This window comes from Dipodomys merriami, unplaced genomic scaffold (genome assembly GCF_024711535.1).
Source record: "Dipodomys merriami isolate MVZ:Mamm:240054 unplaced genomic scaffold, mDipMer1.0.p SCAF_142, whole genome shotgun sequence".
NCBI classification, from domain to species: Eukaryota; Metazoa; Chordata; class Mammalia; order Rodentia; family Heteromyidae; genus Dipodomys; species Dipodomys merriami.
Window position 1 is genome coordinate 741711 of NW_027202738.1, and position 19989 is coordinate 761699.

Below are 19989 nucleotides of genomic sequence, written 5' to 3' on the forward strand. Positions count from 1 at the left end.
GAAGGAAGGAAGGAAGGAAGGAAGGAAGGAAGGAAGGAAGGAAGGAAGGAAGGAAGGAAGGAAGGAAGGAAGGATAAAGGACTATTTTTCACTCATGCCTGAGGTGGCCAACATAGTGACAATGATAACTTAGACCAATCCATGACCAAAAGCAAAGATTGTCCAGCTCAGCAAACAATGGCTCAGAGTTGGCTCAGAGCAGAAAGCAAATGAGAATGTGAGGAGGAGCCAGGGATTATTTCCATCTTGGAGGAGCCATAGAAAATGTTTGGTGCAAGAAGAACAAGAGGAGTTGAGGTTAGACCTGGGGTTTCCCTGACCTGAGAGGGTAAGTAGTCTCCCAGTCAACGTCCATGACCGGGAAAAGCTCCCTCGTTCCTGGGGAACTCGGCTGTGACCAAGGTTTTGGCTCTCCAAATAGTCTTCACGGCTGCAACCCAGGTCCTCTGAGCCAGCCCCGAGAAGCAGGCATAGCCTGGGCTGACCGGAAGCCTAGGTTTCCTTGAGTCTCCCCCTGGAAGTTGATGATGGTAAACCTCCATTGGCCTGAGCTGCTTGAGTCATGGAAAGGAGAAGGGAAGACTACTTAAGTCCGGACTCTCCAGTCTTTTCCGATTTTCCTCTCCCAACCGACGTGGCTTACCTTGACAGCTTCTGTCAGTGAAGGGCTTGTGGAATGAAGACCTTAACCAAGATCGTTCTTAGCAGGTCTTAAACTGTTAGGGGAAAATATCTACATTCTTTTGAAACCTCTAAGCATGAAGCTTCTAAATGACTTTGCAAAACCCAGTGACTTATTATTTTTCTTCCCCCCCGCAGCCCAATGTGGGGACTGGGTGAAAGACAATTCCATTAAACTTAAATGTTGCTGAAGTTCAAGGTGAATGCCAGAGAAGAAATCCAGTTCACCAAAAGACACATACAGATGCTGAGCCTGGTAGCGCACACCTGTAATTTCAGCGTTTGAGAGGCTGAAGCAGGAGGATCATAGGTTCAAGACCAGCTTGGGATATGTCTACAAGATGAATGCCTATATTTTGCCCTTTTGGAAACAGCCTCAAACAGAAAAGAATATAAATACTAGACCACGGAAGAATATGGGAAAGGAGGAGAAATAAATCATCTTATCTTTATACAAGAATGCCAGATGCCAGATTGTGAATGGCTAGTCCAAAGTTAAACACGGGACAATGCACGAATTTCTCTAACACACGATGTGCTGAGAGAAAGAAGCCAGACACAAGATTATAGTAAATTCTGTGGCATCATAACAACATATCCTTCTGGAAACAAAAACAAAAACCACGGCGCCTCAATCACACGATTAAAAAATAACCCAGAGCCAGGCACTGGTGGCTCACAACCATACTCCTAACTGCTCAGGAAGCTGAGGTCTGAGGCTTGAGGTTCAAAACCAGCCCAGGCAGACAAATCTGAGAAAATCTTATCTCCAATTAACCAGCAAAAAATAACTAGAAGTAGAGCCATGGCTCCAGTGGTAGAGCACCAGCTTTGAGTAGGGGGGGGGGGGAAAGCTCAGGGATAGCTCCTAGGCCCTGAGTTCAAGCCCCAGGACTGGCACCGAAGAAATAAAGAAGATCCAATAGTGACCTGGACCATAGCCAAGAACACAGTAGCTCAGGATGCTATCTCGAAGACAGGAGACCACGATTACATATAAGGCTCGCTGGTGAGGAAAGACCCCAGAGCAATTCTCAAGGTTTTCTCTTTTTAAATCCATTATGGGGCTGGAACCTGGGGCCTGGGAGATATTTCCATTCAAGACTAGCACTCTACCACTTTGAACCACAGCACCACTTCTGGTTGATTGGTTTGGTGGTTCATTGGAGGTAAGAGTCTCACAGACTTTCCCGCTTTGGCTGGCTTCAACCCACTATCCTCAGATCTTGGCCTCCTGAGCAGCTAGTGTTATGGATGGGACACACCGGCTCCTGGCATCTCAAGTTTTTCTTTGACCACAAGAATAGAAACATCACTGGAAATGTGCCTGTTGGACTTCTCAGAATCTTTGAGCAGGATAAAATTAACCAGCCTGGAACGGTGTTTGCTGCACAGTGGGTAACATCCCGGTCTTTCCTGAATTGAATCTGTAAGCTGTGTCTTCTGTCCTGAAGCTGAACAGGTCACCAATGAACATTCTCTCGTCGGCATCACTGCATAGCGCTAAGAACCACGGTGAAGCCGGGCTCTGTGGCTGCCTCCTGTCATCCCAGCTACTCAGGAGGCTTAGATCTGAGGATGGCAGTTCAAAGCCAGCCTGGGCAGGAAAAGTCCAAGAGACTTCTAATCGTTGAACCACCCGAAAACCCGGAAGTGGAGCTATAGCTTAGGCTTGAGTGAAAGAGCTCAGGGACATCGCCCAGGCCTCGAGACTAACTAGATAGAAGATAGATAGATAGATAGATAGATAGATAGATAGATAGATAGATAGATAGATAGATAGATAGATCACAGTGAGAGAATCAGAATTGAACAAGGTCTTGGCATAGCTAGCCAGAACAGAAGAAGATCCTGTGTTCCTCAAGGCTCCATCCTTCCAGGCAAAATGGCCTCTACGTACCTTTCTCTCCCCTCCCTTCCCCACCTTTGAGAAGCCGGTCTTCCTCCCTCTCCATCCTGTAAGGCAAATAACTGGAAGGATAGAGTTTAAGAAGTTGGCCGCGTGTGAAAGGGAGGGAACAAAAATGGAATCCTCACAGCCCCAAGGCTGGTGATAACAGATTGCTCCTCCAGGCTGAAGTTTAGAGAGAGTGCCTTTTACATTCATTCTTCACTTGCCTGCTGCTGCTGTTTCTGTGAGTCAACGCTGCGGAAATCCATAGGGCCGCCTCACACTTAATCACGGGAGAAAGAAATGAGTTCAGAGCCAACGTGCTGTGGGCATCCAAACTTTTTCCCCTGGCTCATGGACTCGGAGCCTGAGCCACTTAAATTGTAACCACCCCTTCCCCAAGGCCCACGGCTTTTCTTCTTTATCTCTTATAAAATGCTCAACAGACCGAGGGTATTCAACAAGTAATAAATAATGCACTATTATATCACAATGGCATGTGTAGTCTGGTTGGGAAAAGCCAATTCTGATAATAATAATAATAAAAAAAAAACAAGTTCCAACTATCACCCAAGCCTTGGGACTCATCCAACAGTGACCTCATGGGAAGACTTGCTCAAAAGGAAGAGGAACAAGGTCTTCACAGCCTCCAGTTTCTTGTGGCCATATTGACATTCTTCACACAGAGATAAAGGTTTTCTAACTCCCAGAGGCTCCTTGGCTTGTTTAATTTTTCTCGTTTGTGTAGGTCCTGGGGCTTGGACTCAGGGTTTGAGCTCTGTCCTTGAGGGTCTTTGCTCAAGACTGGTGCTCTACTACTTGAACCATGCTCCATTTCCAGCTTTTTGCTGGTTAATTAGAGATCAGAGTCTCATGGACTTGTCTGTCCTGGCTAGCTTTGAACCGTGGTCTTCAGATCTCAGCCTCTCGAGTCTCTAGGATGCCAAGAGACTGGGCCAAGCATCTCCTTCTCTTTATACATATTTTCCCCCATGATTCTCCAGGCCTGTTTTTTTTTTGTTTTTGTTTTTGCCAGTCCTGGGGCTTGAACTCAGGGCTTGGGCTTCTTTTGCTCAAGGCTAGCACTCTACCACTTGAGCCACAGCGCCACTTGTGGCTTTTTCTGTGTATGTGGTGCTGAGGAATGGAACCCAGGGCTTCATGCATGCAAGGCAAGCACTCTTCCACTGAGCCACATTGGCTTTCAAGAATTAGCTCTTGACAAAATGATAATGAGAGCCAAGGTTAGGAAGTGCATGCAAACCTGTACCCACCAAGTAACCATCACATTGACCAAGAGGTTCAACACCTGGCCCCATTGTACCCAGGGGAAAACAGAGGTTCAGAGAGACTGAGTCACTTGCCTGCAGTCACCCAACTTGTGAGTGGCAGAGCAGGATTTTAACCAGACTCAGAATTCCCTCTTGTGTGGCTTAGTAGACCAGACAGCCTCTTGTGGGGGACATGCCAGCCCTGGGGCCCGAGCTTAGACACATAGAGAAAACTGTTCAGATTTGGGGGGAGAGAGACATTCTTGCGGGGTGACTGAGACCCTGAGCCCTGGAGAAAATGGTGGACATTGCACACATCAGATCTAATTGGTCCTGAGTACCAACTACTAAAGAAAACTGAAAAGAAATGAAAGCAGCCAGGCACCAGTGGCTCACGCCTATAATCCCAGCTACTCCAAAAGCTGAGATCTGAGGATCATGGTTCAAAGCCAGCCCAGGCAGGAAAGGCCCTGAGACTCTTATCTTCAATTAACCACCAGAAAACCAACAGTGGTGCTGTGGCTCAAATGCAAAAGACCTCAGGGACAGTGCCCAGGCCCTGAGTTCAAGCCCCATGACAACAACAAAAAAACTGGGACTAGATTTGTTCTTCCTGTGCCTGCCAAATGGGTGCTATTTAAAACAGACTCACAGGCAGGAGCCAGTGACTCATTCCTAGAATCCTGGCTACTCAGGAGGCTGAGATCTGAGGATCATGGTTTGAAGCCAGCCCAGGCGGGAAACTCTGTGAGACTCTAATATCTAACAAACCACTCAAATGAGCCAGAAGTGGCGCTGTGGCTCAAGTGGTAGAGCACTCACTAGCCTTGAGCAAAATGAAGCTCGGGACGTTGCCCCGACTGGCAAAAAAAATAAGATAAACAGACTCACAGCACACAGACACACAGACACACAGACAGAAAGACAGACAGACAGAAAGACAGAAACAGGCATAGACAGTTGCACACAGAAAGAGACCCAGGCAGACATTGGCAGGGCAAGCAGACATATGTGCATACACGTGTGTGAACACACACACACACACACACACACACACACACACACACGCCACAACGACCACACAACCATAGGAATCCATCCACGCGATGACTCGGTTTCCCTGGCCGTCCTCCCCGCTCGGCACCCCAACACCTCCGCCCCCACAGTTCCTCCATGTGGAAAGCCAGCGGCGAGCCCTGTCCGTGGTTTTATTTTTCCGACTGTGGTTTCTGAAACGACGCGGGGAGTCATGAGAAGGACTAATTCTCGTTGTTGAACAACCAGCGGACATGGTGGCAATGTGTCCAACAGATGTGTGCGTGGGGCCGGGCGGGGTCTCCGTTCAGCTCCGGACTGCCAGGGGCCGGGGCTGGGAGGGGATGAGGCCTTCGGGTCTGCGTCCCCCTGGACCGTCCTGATCAATTCTGCGCTCCCCTGACAGGCACGTGGGCTGCCTGGGGGTGGCCCGTCTCCGCCTTGATGTCATATTGTAGAGAGAACTCAGTACCAAGCAACACACACACACACACAGAGTTTGCAGGATCTGGTTTCCAGGCCAAAACTTGAGGATTCCAGGCCCATGGGGGGCTGAGGGTATGGTTCAGGTGGTAGAGCACCAGCCTAGGTTCAAAACCCCAAGTTCAAAGCCCCATACCCGCAGGAAACAACAAAGCATAGCCTTTGCACTGGGCCCATGGGCCCACCCTCCCTTTGACTTTAAACCATCCTTAGGTAACTTAGAATAACACCGCCATGGAGCATGGGGCTCGCGTGCCGTCTTGTGACACCGCATTGCTTAAGGGCCCCGGACAGAGCGTGCTGGTACACGTCCAACGCAGAGGCAAACGCTGGAAGTTCTCGCTCTGTGGTTGGTGGGATTCTGGCTGCAGGGGAGGCAGGCACGTGAGCTGGAGCTGGGGCACCCAGCCTCCTCCTGGCACAGGCGTGCCTGGAAAATAACCCACGTTCTCATCTTCCTCGCCTCCTTCCCACACAGGCCAGCCTCAGCCCCAGCCCAGGGTTTTACACCATGCTTCTGACCTGGGGTTGGCTGAAGCCAGTTCAGATCCTTCCCAAAGGAAAAAAGGGAAATGCAATAGATAGAAACATAGCTCCATCGTCAGATGATCGACCTATCATCGATCGATCGATAGAAATATAAAATAAGATTCTGCCACATCTTGGACTCCTGAATAGCAGGCTGGAGGGACGCTGGTCTCCAGCAGTCCAGGAGATGTACCCCAAATGGGGAAATGTCAGAAGAAACTTTAAGGTAGATCCAGGAAGGACTTGCAGAAGTTATTTTGTTCACACCCACTTTGAAACGAATGCCCCAGCATGGGAAAATCCATTGGAATCCAGACTTGAGTGAAATTGTTTTGGTAATAATGTTTATGATACGCTGTGGCGATTATAATAATATGGCTGTATAATAATATGGCGTGGCTCGGGGCCTCAGCTTTTTGTGCATCATTTCTGTATGTCATTGTCACAATAACCAAGAGGTAAGACATGTGAAGATCTGCAATGTGCAGGTGACCTGTCGGGGGCTCAGAGAGGTTAAGGGGCTTAGGCAAGGTCACACAGCTAAGAAAAACCAGGCCAGGGTTCAGCTGGTAAGCTCTCCATTCCACAGAAGACAAAAAAGGAGGATGAGGAGCAGGAACAGGAGCAGGAGGAGGAAGAAAGGAAGGGAGGGAGCGGGGAGGGAGGGAGAAGAAAACTCTTCAAACTTGGGGAGAGTGGAATTCCATAAAAGACACTGAAATCATGGTTACCCAAATCATCACCAAGAACATTTGAAGAATCCAGGCACCCATGGCTCATGCCTGTCATCCTGGCTACTCAGGAGGCTGAGATCTGAGGATCACGGTTTGAAGCCAGCTTGGGCAGGAAAGGCTGTGAGACTCTCATCTCCAATGAACTACCAGGAAAAAAATAAAAATAAAAAACAGAAGTGGTGCTGTGGCTCAAGTGGTAGAGTATTGTAGCAAAGAAGCTCAGGGACAGCGTCCAGGCCCTGAGTTCAAGCCCCAGGACTGGCATCAAAAAGAAGAGGGGGGGGAGGGAGAGAGGGGGAGAGAGAGAGAGAGAGAGAGAGAGAGAGAGAGAGAGAGAGAGAGAGAGAGAGGGAGGGAGGGAGGGAGGGAGGGAGGGAGGGAGGGAGGGAGGGAAGAAGGAAGGGAGAGAGGGAGGGGGGAGAGAGGGGGGAAAGGAGAGAAAGAGAGAGAATGCATTTGAAAAGAGAGTGGAAGACCAGAAAGGCAGCAGAGAAGGCCTAAAGTGGAGCCCCATCCGGGGCGCATGACCAGAGCAGAACCACGCAGAAACCTGGCTTGTTTCGCACAGGACAGGAGACAATGAAGACATTGTAGCCCTTGTGGCTTGTGGCCACGTCTCTAATCGGATCTGAGAGGCGGGCGCATTCCTGTAGTCCCTCCAGGTTGCTGAGAATTCCTCCAGTGTATTTAGGCAGGTGAGACCTTTCTCTCTGAAACAAAAACAAAAGGCTGAGTGCGGCACTGAGCTGAGACTTTAATAGGAAAAAAAAAAAAAAAGCCAGCGACGTGGAGACCATCACCTCCAGCTCACATCTGGAAAACATTCTGGAATGATCTGAGAGTGGATTGTGTGTGTTTATGGATCTGCTGTGTTCATCAAGAGGGCCGTGGGAGAGAGAGAGTGAGGCTCGCGTGCACACACGCACACACACACACACGCACACGCACACTCCAAAGCCAGCCCCCTGGATCAGTACTTTCGGGGCCCAGAGAGAGAATGGCCATACATGGTCACGTGTTCCTTTTGCAAGGAGCATTTCCCAGAACCTCACCAAGCCAAATTCCATCCAGACGCAGGTACATTAGAAAACAAGAGTAGTGGGCTGGGAAGGTGGCTCAGTGGAAGAGCGCTTGCCTTGCATGCAGGAGGCCCTGGGTTCAATTCCTCAGCACCCCATAAGCAGAAAAAGCCAGAAGTGGCACCATGGCTCAAGTGGTAGAGCGCTCGCCTGGAGCTGAAGAGCTGAGGGACAGTACCCGGAGTTCAGGCCCCACAACCACACACACACACACACACACATATGCATTTTTTATTTTTTTTTTTTGCCAGTCCCAGCCCTTAAACTCAGGGCCTGGGCCCCAAGCTCCTTTTGCTCCAGGCTAGCACTCTACCACTTGAGCCACAGCACCCCTTCTGGCTTTTTCTGTGATTAAATAGAGATAAGAGTCTCACAGAGTTTCCTGGCCAGGATGGCTTTAAACCACAATATTCAGATCTCAGCCTTCTGAGTAGCTAGGAAAACAGGTATGAACCACGGGCACGCAGCTCCCGTGTGTGTGTGTGTGTGTGTGTGTGTGTGTGTGTGTGTGTGTGTGTGTGTGTGTGTGTGTGTGTGTGTGTGTATTCTATCTCTCTCTCTATATATATATTACATGTATGAAATATATATGACATAAATATAAGATAGATATGACAGAGGTAAAGAAATCATGCTTTAACATACCCATCAGTATTCTTAGGAAGTAATCAAACTCTTTGGTTTCAAAAAGCAGAATATGAACAGCACAAGAAATCAGGTAGGTTATTTGGTATGGTTTCTATTGGTTTGGGGGTGTTTTTCTGTTTGGTTTTTGGTTTGGGAAAGAATGAAATAGGCAGGTTTGGCCTGGAAGTTCTCAGACCCCCGTGCGTGGGCCTGGACGGGCCCTGGATCACGAAAACCACTTCATCTGTTTCCTCGGCTGTCTTTGGATCACGCCAGGAAAAGACTCATTTCCCTTGTGAGGTTTATTCTGCGTAAAGCTGGAACTCCGAGCGCTGGCCAGGTCCAGGTGTGCTGTGCTCCGTGGGCTCCTGAGTCTGGGGCACCCTGTGGGAAAGGGAGAGCGGCCATACTCAGGGCCTGGGTAAGCAGTTTCCCACCTGCCTGCCCTCCTCCACCCAACCAGGTGCTGGTAAGACGCTGGCACCCCTGGGCTCGCTCCGCAGGCCTGGGAAAAGCAGAGATCTTTGCAGCACCGTCTTTCCCTGTAGCCAGAAGAGAGACAATAAAACCCACTTCCCAAGGAGCCCCGGGAATTAATGACTTGAGCATTTATTAAGTGCTTTGAAGATGAATGTGTGAAGTGCTCACTTTTTCCCTTCCTTGCCCTTGGGTTTTGCTATGCAGGAGGAGAAGTCAGCCCGAGCCAAGTCTTCAGCTTTGCGTGGAAAAAAAAAAAAGTTCAAGACGTTTCCTCGAGGCACAAGTCGGATATTAACTCTTACTTGAGTTTCAGGCCTGTGCAAAACTGGAGATGAAATATGTCTGCAGAAACTCTCTCTCCCAGAGGACGGGGCCCTGAATTCTCTTCCAATAACAGCCTGGAAACCCGCACAGAGTTGCTGGCCCCGTCTCATTCATGCACCCCAAAAAGTACTCAGCACACTCCTCTTGGGTGCTGTGAATTCTCTTGGGTGTTAGGACTAGAGCCATAAACACAACAAGGGGGAAAGTGCTTCCATATAGAATTTCTGTGCTACTGGGAAGTTAGGGAAGGACAAAGAAGAAACAAGAGACAAGTTTCAGTGTGTACACACACACACACACACACACACACACACACACACACACGTTGAAAAGTGTTGAGAAGTAAAAGAGTCGAGGAATGCAAAAAAGAAAATATGGGGGTGCTGAAAACTGGGAAGGAGGGAGGAGATGATATAAGGAGGATTTAGTCTTCTAAGAAGGAACGTCATGTGCAAAGGTACTGAGGCCAGGGCTTATCCGGGGAGGAGCACAGAGGCCAGTGCTTCTGGAGTAAAGAAAATTAGGAGAAGAATAAGGGCAGATGAAGGGACATGAATAATAGTGGGGTAAAAATAGAAATCCTAGGAGGTACTGGGGCCCTGGCTCAAAGCATTGAGCCACCTGCTTGGTCAACAGGAGGTTCTGATTTCAAAACCCTATACGTACCACAAAGCAAAATCCCCAAAATACCACCCTGTCCTTTTGGAATGGAGGTGTGGCTTGTGTTGAAGAATAAACTCAGTGTTCTGAGTTCAATCTCCAGTTCCCCCTCCCCCCAAGAAAACAATAGATGACTGGATGGATGGATGGATGGATGGATGGATGGATGGATGGATGGAAATAGACAGTCAAATGAATAGATGTAAGGTAGACATAAATGATGGGGATGATAGATAGATAGATAGATAGATAGATAGATAGATAGATAGATAGATAGATAGATAGATGATAGATAGATAGATAGATAGATAGATAGATAGATAGATAGATAGATAGATAGGTAGATAGATAGATAGGGATGGATGCTTACTTAGGTGGTCAGGTAAGTGGATGGGTGGAAGGAAGATAGATACACAGATAGATGGATATTTAGATGGATGGGTGAGTGGATGGATGGATTTTTCCAAAGCAGTCAATATCCTTAGATGCAACCAACTGGATCTCGTGGAGACCACAAAGAAATGTCTGCGGTGAATGCGTGGCTCCCCGAATCTACAAGCAATAGTTGAGCGGGACTGTACCGATTCACCCGCATTCTCCCACTGAGTGTTCTCCTGGGCCTCCCCAGACCCCCGCTCCTGCCTTCTGGCCTCAACAGCCCAAGTCAGTTTTCTCTCACTCTGGCAGGAGATCAAAGAGAGGGAGGAGGGTGTTGACAAGGTGTTGATGTCCCCAGTTCCCACCCTCCCCTCACTTCAGGTCAACTATGTTCCTCCGGCAAGTGTCACAGTCTGGGGAGGGGGATATGGGGGGGGCTCTCTTCATAACAGCTCCAGGCCTCAGAACAATTCTTTTAGATGTAAGGGTGGCAGTATTTCCAGTCCCAGGGCATTGTGCTTTTTCTAAACACAACCCCTAATTTTGTTAATAATTTCCTTTATGAAACTCCTCAAATTCCAACCATTTGCATGTAGCCTGGCTTAATCTAGTTCTTAGAGGGAAGGAGAGATGAATGAATGTTTAAATGGATAGATACTCTGGGTGTATAGAGGAAGAATGGATGGAATGAGCAACGGATGGATGGATGGATGGATGATAGATGGATAGATAATGGATGGATGGATGATGATGGATGGAACAATGGATGGATGGATGGAGTAATGGATGAATGGATAGGTGGATGAATGGATGGATGGATAGATGGAACAATGGATGGATGGATGGATGGATGGATGGATGGATGGATGGGTGGATGGATAGATGGATGGAGTAATGGGTGAATGGATAGGTGGATGGATGGATGGATAGATGGAACAATGGATAGGTGGATGGATGGAGTAATGGATGAATGGATAGGTGGATGGATGGATGGATGGATGGATGGATGGATGGATGGATGGAGTAATGGATGAATGGATAGGTGGACGGATGGATGGATGGAGTAATGGATGGATGGATGGACGGATGGATGGATGGATGGATGGATGGATGGATGGATGGATGAGGGATGATGATGGCTGCATGGCTTTGACAGCACAGTCAGAATCCATGGTTGCAACTAACTACTAATTGAATCAGGAAATAAACCTGCAGGATCCTGGACGGTGTGTAAGAGTGCCAAGAAAAGCAGGTGAGAAGCTACCCCCGTTCCTGCCCTTGGAACAAAAGCTGAGTGGTACCAGTGCCACTGTGCGGTGTTCGTGAGGATTATGACGTTAGACCCCAGGGGACCACTCGGGCTAGTCTCAACCTCTGCTCCCTCCTGCCCCAGCCTCCCGAGTGCTGGGATTACAGGCATTCCCTACCATGCCCCACTAGAGCCTCAGCATCTCTCCCGTGACAGCACAAGCTGTCAACACAAACCCTTCCCAAGGGAGCCTCACTGGAGTTCAAATCTGATCCTGCCCTTCCCAGAGGGCTCCAGAGCAAGGTCAACTTCCTGAGTCTGGAGATTCGGAGCCTGACCTGCAGTCACAGCCCCTCTGCCCAGCTTGGTGAAGGTGTGTGTGGGGGGGGGGGAGACTCCCCTGGTCTCCTAAACCCCATCTTTGCTCTGATCTCCCTCTAGGCCTCAGCATAGGCTATGGCCTACCCAGAATGCACTTGGAGGACACCTCCGTGTCATCCATCCCATTGCTGCTGACGCCACCGCCGCCGAGGATTCTGGGTCACATCCCGTCACTGTGGTGCCTGTCACGGACCAAGAGGCCAGGGACGCAGAGGTGGACAGACAGATGACAACAGACAGACAGACAGACAGACATGAGGGCAGAAACTGACTGGGGCCGGGACCGGGGTGGTGGCAGAGCCTGGGGCAGGTGCCTCCCAAGGGCAGAAAATATCAGGGTTAATAAGGAGGCTGGGGAACCGCAGGTGGAGCGAGCAGGGGCCTCGCCATGGTGGTTATTAAACGCGCCTGATGCCAGGATGAAAGGTGGTTTATGAAGGGATTAGGGCGGAGCTGGGTCAGATCTTGCCTTAGCTCCGGGCTGGAAAAGATCTAGGGAGTCCTCTACATGAAAGTACCACGGCAGAGGTAAGCCGGGACTCTCGGCATGTCATTAGCCCCCGGAACACCGCCACCAGGGAGGGAGGGCAGCGTGGAGAAACACATCCCCCTCCCGCGCCATCCCCCCCTCATCCCCTGGAGAAAATCCCATGGCCATAACTCCACATGGCCCAGCACCTCCCTCCCATGCAGTCATAACAGAAGCTGCCCAGGGCCAGGACCTCTGCACCTTTGTATAGTCCCGGATGGGGAAGGGATAGCCAGATTAAAGCCATTCTCTCCCGGAGAGCTCATGTCCAAGGCCAGCTCTTTGTCCCAGCTTCTGCAGGGTCCAGTGAAGACCAACTGGCCATAACGAGTCCCAACATGTAGACCTTCCTAGGTTCACCCCATCCTGGCACCCGATTCCACCCTGTGGAGAGAACCTTCCAGATTCTACCGGCTGCAAGAGTCATCCTTCATCTCCGTCAAGGCTACAAGGACGCCATTGCTGGAACATCCGAGGGCCGAAAGGAAGGCTCTAGCTAGCAAGCAGAGGGTCAGGAAATCCTGTGAACTCCACACCTCCCCGGACTGTGCACCGGGTCCATTCCACAGTGAACGCCGCGCCACCAGGGGATCTGTGGGAGACCACGCAAATCTGGAAGGCCAGGCCTCGCTTTTCCCATCTTTAAAATGGGCACAACCAACTTCCTTATCATTAAGACCCTGACGCCAGGAGGCTGAGATCCTGAGGATTGCAGTTCAAAGCCAGACCGGGCAGGAAAGTCTTTAAGACTCTATATTCCAATATAACCACCTAGAAGTTCAAAGTCAAGCTCTTGGCTAAAGTGGTAGAGGGGTGGACTTGAAGGGGAAAAAAATCTAAGCAGAAATATAAGGCCTTGAGTTCAAGCCCCAGTATCAGTATTTAAAAAAAAAAAAAATCAAGTGCTGGTGGTTCTCACCTGTAATCCTAGCTACTCAGGAAGCTGAGCTCTGAGGATCATGGTTCAAAGCCAACCAAGGCAGGAAAGCCCATAAAGCACTTATCTCCAATTAACCCCAATTAACTGGAAGTGGACCTATGGCTCAAAGTAGTAGTGTGCTAGCCTTGAACAAAAAAACTCAGGGACATTGCTCAGGCTCTGAGTTCAAGCCCCATGAAAGAAGAAAAAAAAAAAAAGATTAAGAACAAGAAGGAAAGCTTCTTTCTCTTCTTTCTTAATTTGTCCTTGGGTAATTGTATTGAGCCTCGATACAATTGGCTTTAGCCAAATGAGTGATTTCTTCATCTGGCTATCAGTAAATGGCTAGTGAGTACCTGCCATTCAGTGGTGTACTTGAATCTGGAAATAGAGCAAGACCTGGGAAGAAAGGATCCCAACCATTGTATGAATTTAAAGTTAAAAAAATACACAGTGCATGGCATACCTGTGACTCACACCTGCAATCCCAGCTACTCAGGAGGCTGTGATCTGAGGATCATGGTTCGAAGCCAGCCTATGCAGGAAATTCTGTAGGACTCTTATCTCCAATGAACCAGCAGAAGACCAGAAGTAGAGCTGTGGCTCAAGTGTAAAGCACCAGCCTTGAGCAAGAAGGCTCAGGGATAGCACCCAGGCCTTGAGTTCAAGCCTCAGTACACACACACACACACACACACACACACACACACACACACACACACACACACATCTGCAGCACTCTGGTATTACAAGTTAGGAAATCAATTTCCATATCTTGGGGTGTTTTTAGAGACTTGTTTCTTACTTGATTTCGTGCATCTACTAGTAACACCTGCAAATAGCATCTGATTCGAGAGTTGAGGAGACGGTGGCTTTCAGCAGGGGTGAGGGGTGGTCCTGCTGTGACAAGGGGACTTCCCCTGTACCCCCAAGTCCCTGAGGAGAATGACAGGGCAACGGGGGGGGAGGGGGAAGGAGAGAGCCTCACAGGTGTTGGGAAAGCAGGAGATCCCAGGTCAGGGACCAGGCTGGGAGAGAAGGCCATGCGCTCGCATTTACATCCGGGTCACTGGTTCCAGGGCGGCCGGGCGATTCCCAACCGCACGGGGCTGCCATCTGCCCGGTGACCTCATTCACGTGGCAACAGACAGCAGCCCCAGCAGGCGGCCTGGCACCAAGCAAAGCTGGAAATGGCTCGCTCCCAAGAGGCCCCAAGCCTAGACGCCAGCCCAATGGAGGAGGGAGTCTGCATGCCACTGAAAAGAATAGATGGGCCAGTCACCTGGGGGAAAACGCTCGTCTTTCCGGAAGCTTCCAGATCCTTCCAGAGTCGTTCCTTGGTTTCGGCAGATCTTAGGATACCATTTCCTACACGTGTGATATAATCATTAGACCCCTGGCCAGGGGCCTGGGTGTCAGAGGAACCAGAGCAAAGCATCATGGGGTTCGCTTGACAGAACCAGAGTAACTTCCTGTCTAGAACTCTGTGAGAGTTTGTCATCCGAGTTGGCCTGCATCGCTGAGGGCGTAGCCCAAGAGCTCCATGCTTTGACCTCCACCTGGTGGAGATACTGCCCCTGGTCAAGCCCCATGACGTGGTGAATGAGAACTTGAACCCAAGACATTATGAAGGGGATACGGTTTAAGGACTGCAGAGTTTCAGACGACAGAAAAGCTTGAGGTGATGGGAAAGGGTTGGAGATGGATGAGGTGATGGTTACGTGGTACGTCCCTGGACCGTACACCTAAAAATGGTGGCTCAGGCCTGTAATCCTGGATTCTCACAAGGCTGAGGTCTGAGGATCGTGGTTTGAAGCCAGCCCAGGCAGACAAATCTGAGAACCTCTTCTCTCCAATGAACCACCCAAAAGCCAATTAGCCAGCCAAAATTAAAAACAAAAACAAAACAAAACTACAGGAGTGTGGTTGTGGAACCACCAGAAAGCCAGAAGTAGAGCTGAGGCTCAAGTCGTAGCCAGCCTGGAGTGGGAAAGCCAGCCAAGAGCACAGAGCTCTGAGTTCAAGCCCCAGCACCAGTTATTGTGTGTGTGTGTGTGTGTGTTCCTAAATTCCTACTTTTCATCTATTTTCTTCCCATAAGTCCCATGGCTTTGTTTGGTTTGGCGTTGGTGCTTGTTGCTTTTAGTGTTTATTTTGAGATATTCACCTGTTTAGCCCAGATTGACTCCAAAATTGAGATCTACCTGCCTTGGCCTCGGGAAAGCCAGGATGGCAGGCAGGCATGTGCCAATGCACCTGGCGGGAGAATCTCGCTTTGGAAAGATTCGTTGTTGTTGGTTTTTTTTTAAGTAAGGTTCTCCACCACCAAGAGGATGCACAGAGAATACCGACAACCTGTCCACTGAACAAGGGACCCGATGGAAAAGCTTTCTGTTATCACATCTCTTATATTTGTAAGTGAAAGGCGGGTGATGCGCCACAACAAACCAACACAGCATCCAAAATGTGACTCTGACAGCGCAGCTTCTAGAACGACGCCAGGCCCCTGTTGGAGAATGCCACACGAGCCGGTGGAGCCGGAGGACGCCATGCCCCCACCCTGAGGCCTAACAGGAGAGCAAAGTCAGAAGGGCACCATAAATAATCCGCTAACGACCTGGCTGTTCCCAGGGCCAGGAATGCCACCAGCCGCCCAGCTCCACTCCGCCCTCTGCATCACTGGGAAACCCGATCCCGCACGCCCTCTCCCAGGAAATTGCCCGGAAAACCCACAACCAGGCACACGAGAGAGATAGGGGCACCAGATATGAGGGACAGCCATCGGGGCACCCAGCCACGCCCCCCCCAGGTCCCAGCCAGAGGCCCTGGAGGAGAAACAGCCCGTGATTGAGCACCAGGCCTAGCGTGCGTGCTCCACAGGGGGGGACGGCTCGGGCAGGCCTGTGTGGGAAGTTCAGGGAACACCTGCCTCTGGGGGGCGGGGTGGGGTGAGGGCCAGAGGCCCCCTCTTCTCCCCGGGCCCCAAATGATCCTCGGACGTGCCCTGGGCCCCGGCCATCCTTTTGTGCGGTAATCGGATCCGTGGGCCGTACCGCCCCGCTGATGAGGGCTCGGGTGGGTCTAGGAGGCAGCATTTCCAAGCCCCGGTGCTTTCCAGAACCATCCGAGGGTCAGAGGAAGGAAAGGCAACATGAGCCAGCTCCAGGCCAGCCCAGAGGGCTGCCTGGCACGGGATTCTGTCGAGAAAAAAAAGGTAGAAAATGACATGAGGCCTTCTCTGTGTGGAGCTGCTGGGCGTGGGGGGAGGGGAGGGGGTAACCAGGGAGACCTCTGAGGTCCTCCAGACACCCTTCTTCTCTCCTGGGACTGTCACAAAGTGAGGGACCAGCTCCTTAAAAGCACATCCCGCAGGGACCGTCCTTGAAGGGGACATAGAATTATCATGGGACTTAGAAATCCCATGCCTGGGTGTCCACTCAAGAGAAAGGAAAGCGGCTACAAGCCCAGTGTGGCGGCACATACCTGTAGTTCCGGCATTCCAGAACCTGAGGTAGGAGGAGGATCACAGGGTGCAAAGCCAGTCTGGGCTACTGGTGAGACTCTGTCTCAATTAAAATAGAAGGAAATGAGGGAAGGGAAGGGGAGGGAGGGAAAGGGAGGGGAGGGGAGGGGAGGGGCTGGTCATCCATGCAAATACTTGCTCACCCATTCTCCGGAGCAGCATGATTCATAATAGTCCCAAAGCAGAAACAACTCAGCGATTCACCATCCCCCCCACTGAGACACACAAATAAAATATACATCCGCTAAAAGCCAGTGACACACACCTATAATCCTAGCCACTCAAGAGGCCACGATTTGAAGATCACGGTTCAAAGCCAGCTCAGGCAGCAAAGTCCATAAGGTTCTTGTCTCCAATTAACCTCCAAGAGGCTGCAAGGTGGAGGCGTGTGGTTCCAGGGGTGGAGCACCACTCATGCTTGAGTGAGAAAGCTCCGGGCTGCACTCAAGCCCAAGACCAGTACAATGAATGAATGAATGAATGAATGAATGAATGTTGGTCTTCAGGGGTCTTGTTTTGGCCACACAAAGATAGAGGGATCTTTTCTTATGCCTGCTGGCCTTAAAATAGGTATTGAATACACACACACACACACACACACACACATATCCCTACTCACTCACTCACACACACACACACACACACACATATTGGGGGTGGGGGCGGTCATGGGGCTTGAACTCTGGGCCTGGGTGCTGTCCCTGAACTCTTCAGCTCAAGGCAAGCGCTCTACTACTTGAGCCACAGCGCCACTTCCAGTTTTCTGGTGGTTTATTGGAGATAAGAGTCTCACAGACTTTCCCGTCTGGGCTGGCCTTGAACCCTGATCCTCAGCTCTCAGCCTCCTGAGTAGCTAGGATGACAGGCGTGAGCCGCGGGCGCTTGGCTTTCTTTCTTTTTGATTTTTTAATGAATCCATTTGGAAGGAAACCATCAAGCAAAGAATCCTACAGGCGGCAGATCACGGACGGGAGCTGCCAGGGACGTGACTAACGGAGGCTCGAGACCGGCTCATGGGCAGCTGTGACCTCACAGGGCCCCTAGAATGGCTATTTGGGGTTCCAGGCCCCAACTCCACAGCCGGGATATGACAGTGAGCCCACAGAGCCCCAGAACCCTGAGGCAGGGACCCATGGGAGTCGGGGGGTAGTCTCCTGTACCCCCAAATTCCCATCCCTGTGTCTGGGCCTCCCCCCGGGGTGCTGTGAGGCCGGCCCGCCAGCCTCCCTGGGGGCCTCTCCAGCCTCTCCTCCCCTTCCTCCTCCGCTTTTGCCTCCAGGACCTGACAGTTGTGACAGCGCCTTGGAGCCAGGCTTTGGAGAAGGAGGCCGGCGTTGCTCATGGAAGCCCCCGGGCCTACCTCTCTGCTGGTGGAATTTGAGGCGCGGTGACAGGTGGCAGGGGAGACATTTTTAGGCAGGGGGGAGCTGCCAAGGCCTCTCAGGCACAGCCTGAGCAGCTGCCGAGTCTCTCATTCGGACAAGCACGTGGCTCTCTTTCTGGACAAATTCGTGGCAAGGGGAGGGCGTGGGGGGGGTACGGTCGGCCCCGGCTGAGCTGGGGCCTAAGAGTGCCCAAGGCTCTCCAAAAGCTACCTGCACGCGCACCCTCTGCGGGCCCACGCGTCTCTAGAACGCAGCGCACAAGTCACAGAGACGAGACGGAAAGCAGCTCCCCAGTGCACCCCCGAGACCGCACCTCTGGCCCTCTCTGGATCTTATGCACCAACGGTGATCAGAGCACTCTGACTTCCTCGCAATCTGGCTGGGGTTGGCCCTGAGCTGCACCCAGGAGGTGCTACAGGCGCTGTCACGATTACTCTAGGGAAATGAGACTGTCCGGGGAGCACATTCCACCCACGGATGATCTGTGTGCGCGGACTGTGTGTCTGACGGCGCGAGGGGAGCTCTTTGGGACCAACAAGGAAGCATTTCTCCAAACGCACTTCCAGCTGACTGATGATTGGAGCGGGCATGGCTACTACATTTCCCTAAAAACATCATGCTTCTTATCTACATCACCGCGGGGCCTGCTAGCGCATACCCGTAATCTTAGTTGCTCAGGAGGCTGAGATGTGAGGATCCCGCTTCCAAACCAGCCCGGGTAGGAAAGTCTTCTGTGGGACTCTTATTACCAATGAGCCACCCAAAGGCTGGAAGTGGAGCTGTGTGGCTCAAGTGGTAAAGCACTAGCCTTGAGCAAAAAAGAAGCTCAGAGACGGCGCCCAGGACTGAGTCCAAACCCCAGGACACACACACACACACACACACACACACACACACACACACACACACACACACACACACACACACACACACACACACACACACACAGAGTCGGGTAGGATGGGAATCTTCTCCAGCAGACACTCAGACACTCCCCCACCCTCCTAACTCCCACCCAACGTCTTAGCAGCTTCTTGTGGGTGATTTACCAAAAGCCCCAGAGAAGAACAAAAAGGAAGGTAGCTCCCAGCTTACAACCCGATTCCCTCCGCCAATTAAGTTCATCCAGGTAGCTTTGTCTTTCCTTCCTTCTCCTACTTAGTGGGGAGGCAGGGGAACACCCTAGAGAAATATCAGGGTACCCACCAACCAAATCTCCTCTGCAACGTCCCCCCGAACCCACACCCCAACAGCACGCAAGTAACCTATCTTGCTTTCAGCTGAGGGCTACTGGGCAGGGGTAAACAGATCTTTCCTTCCCCCCCCCCGGCCTTCCCCCTCCCTTGTCCCCCCACCCTCAACCCCTTCCTGGGGGTGGGGTCCCCCTGTGGTGTGTCATAACATCATGTCTGTTTATCTGAAAGATTTCCACCCAAAACACTTGTTTATTCAACCTGACTGACATGTTGATACAGCTCCTGACAGCCGAGTGACTCCGATTGAAATAAAATATAAAGTAAACACATTTGCATGCGTAGGATCTCCACGCAGCCAGGAGCCCGGAGCACAGGAGGTGGACGTAGCAAGCTGCTGTGTCTCCTCTTCACACCCCTACCTCCCAGGGCCTTCCTGCAGGCTGCGTTCTCTACGCTTGGGAGTATAGAGGATTGGAATTCTAGAAGCTTCTCCCTTCCTTGCCTGGGGCACTTTATAACCTGAGTTTCCCTCAGAAATCTGAGACCAAAAGACTAAGGAAATAAAATGTTACATAGTCAGATGAGCGTGTCTCACAGGACATACCTATAATCCCAGCCCTTGAGGGCTAGGACTAG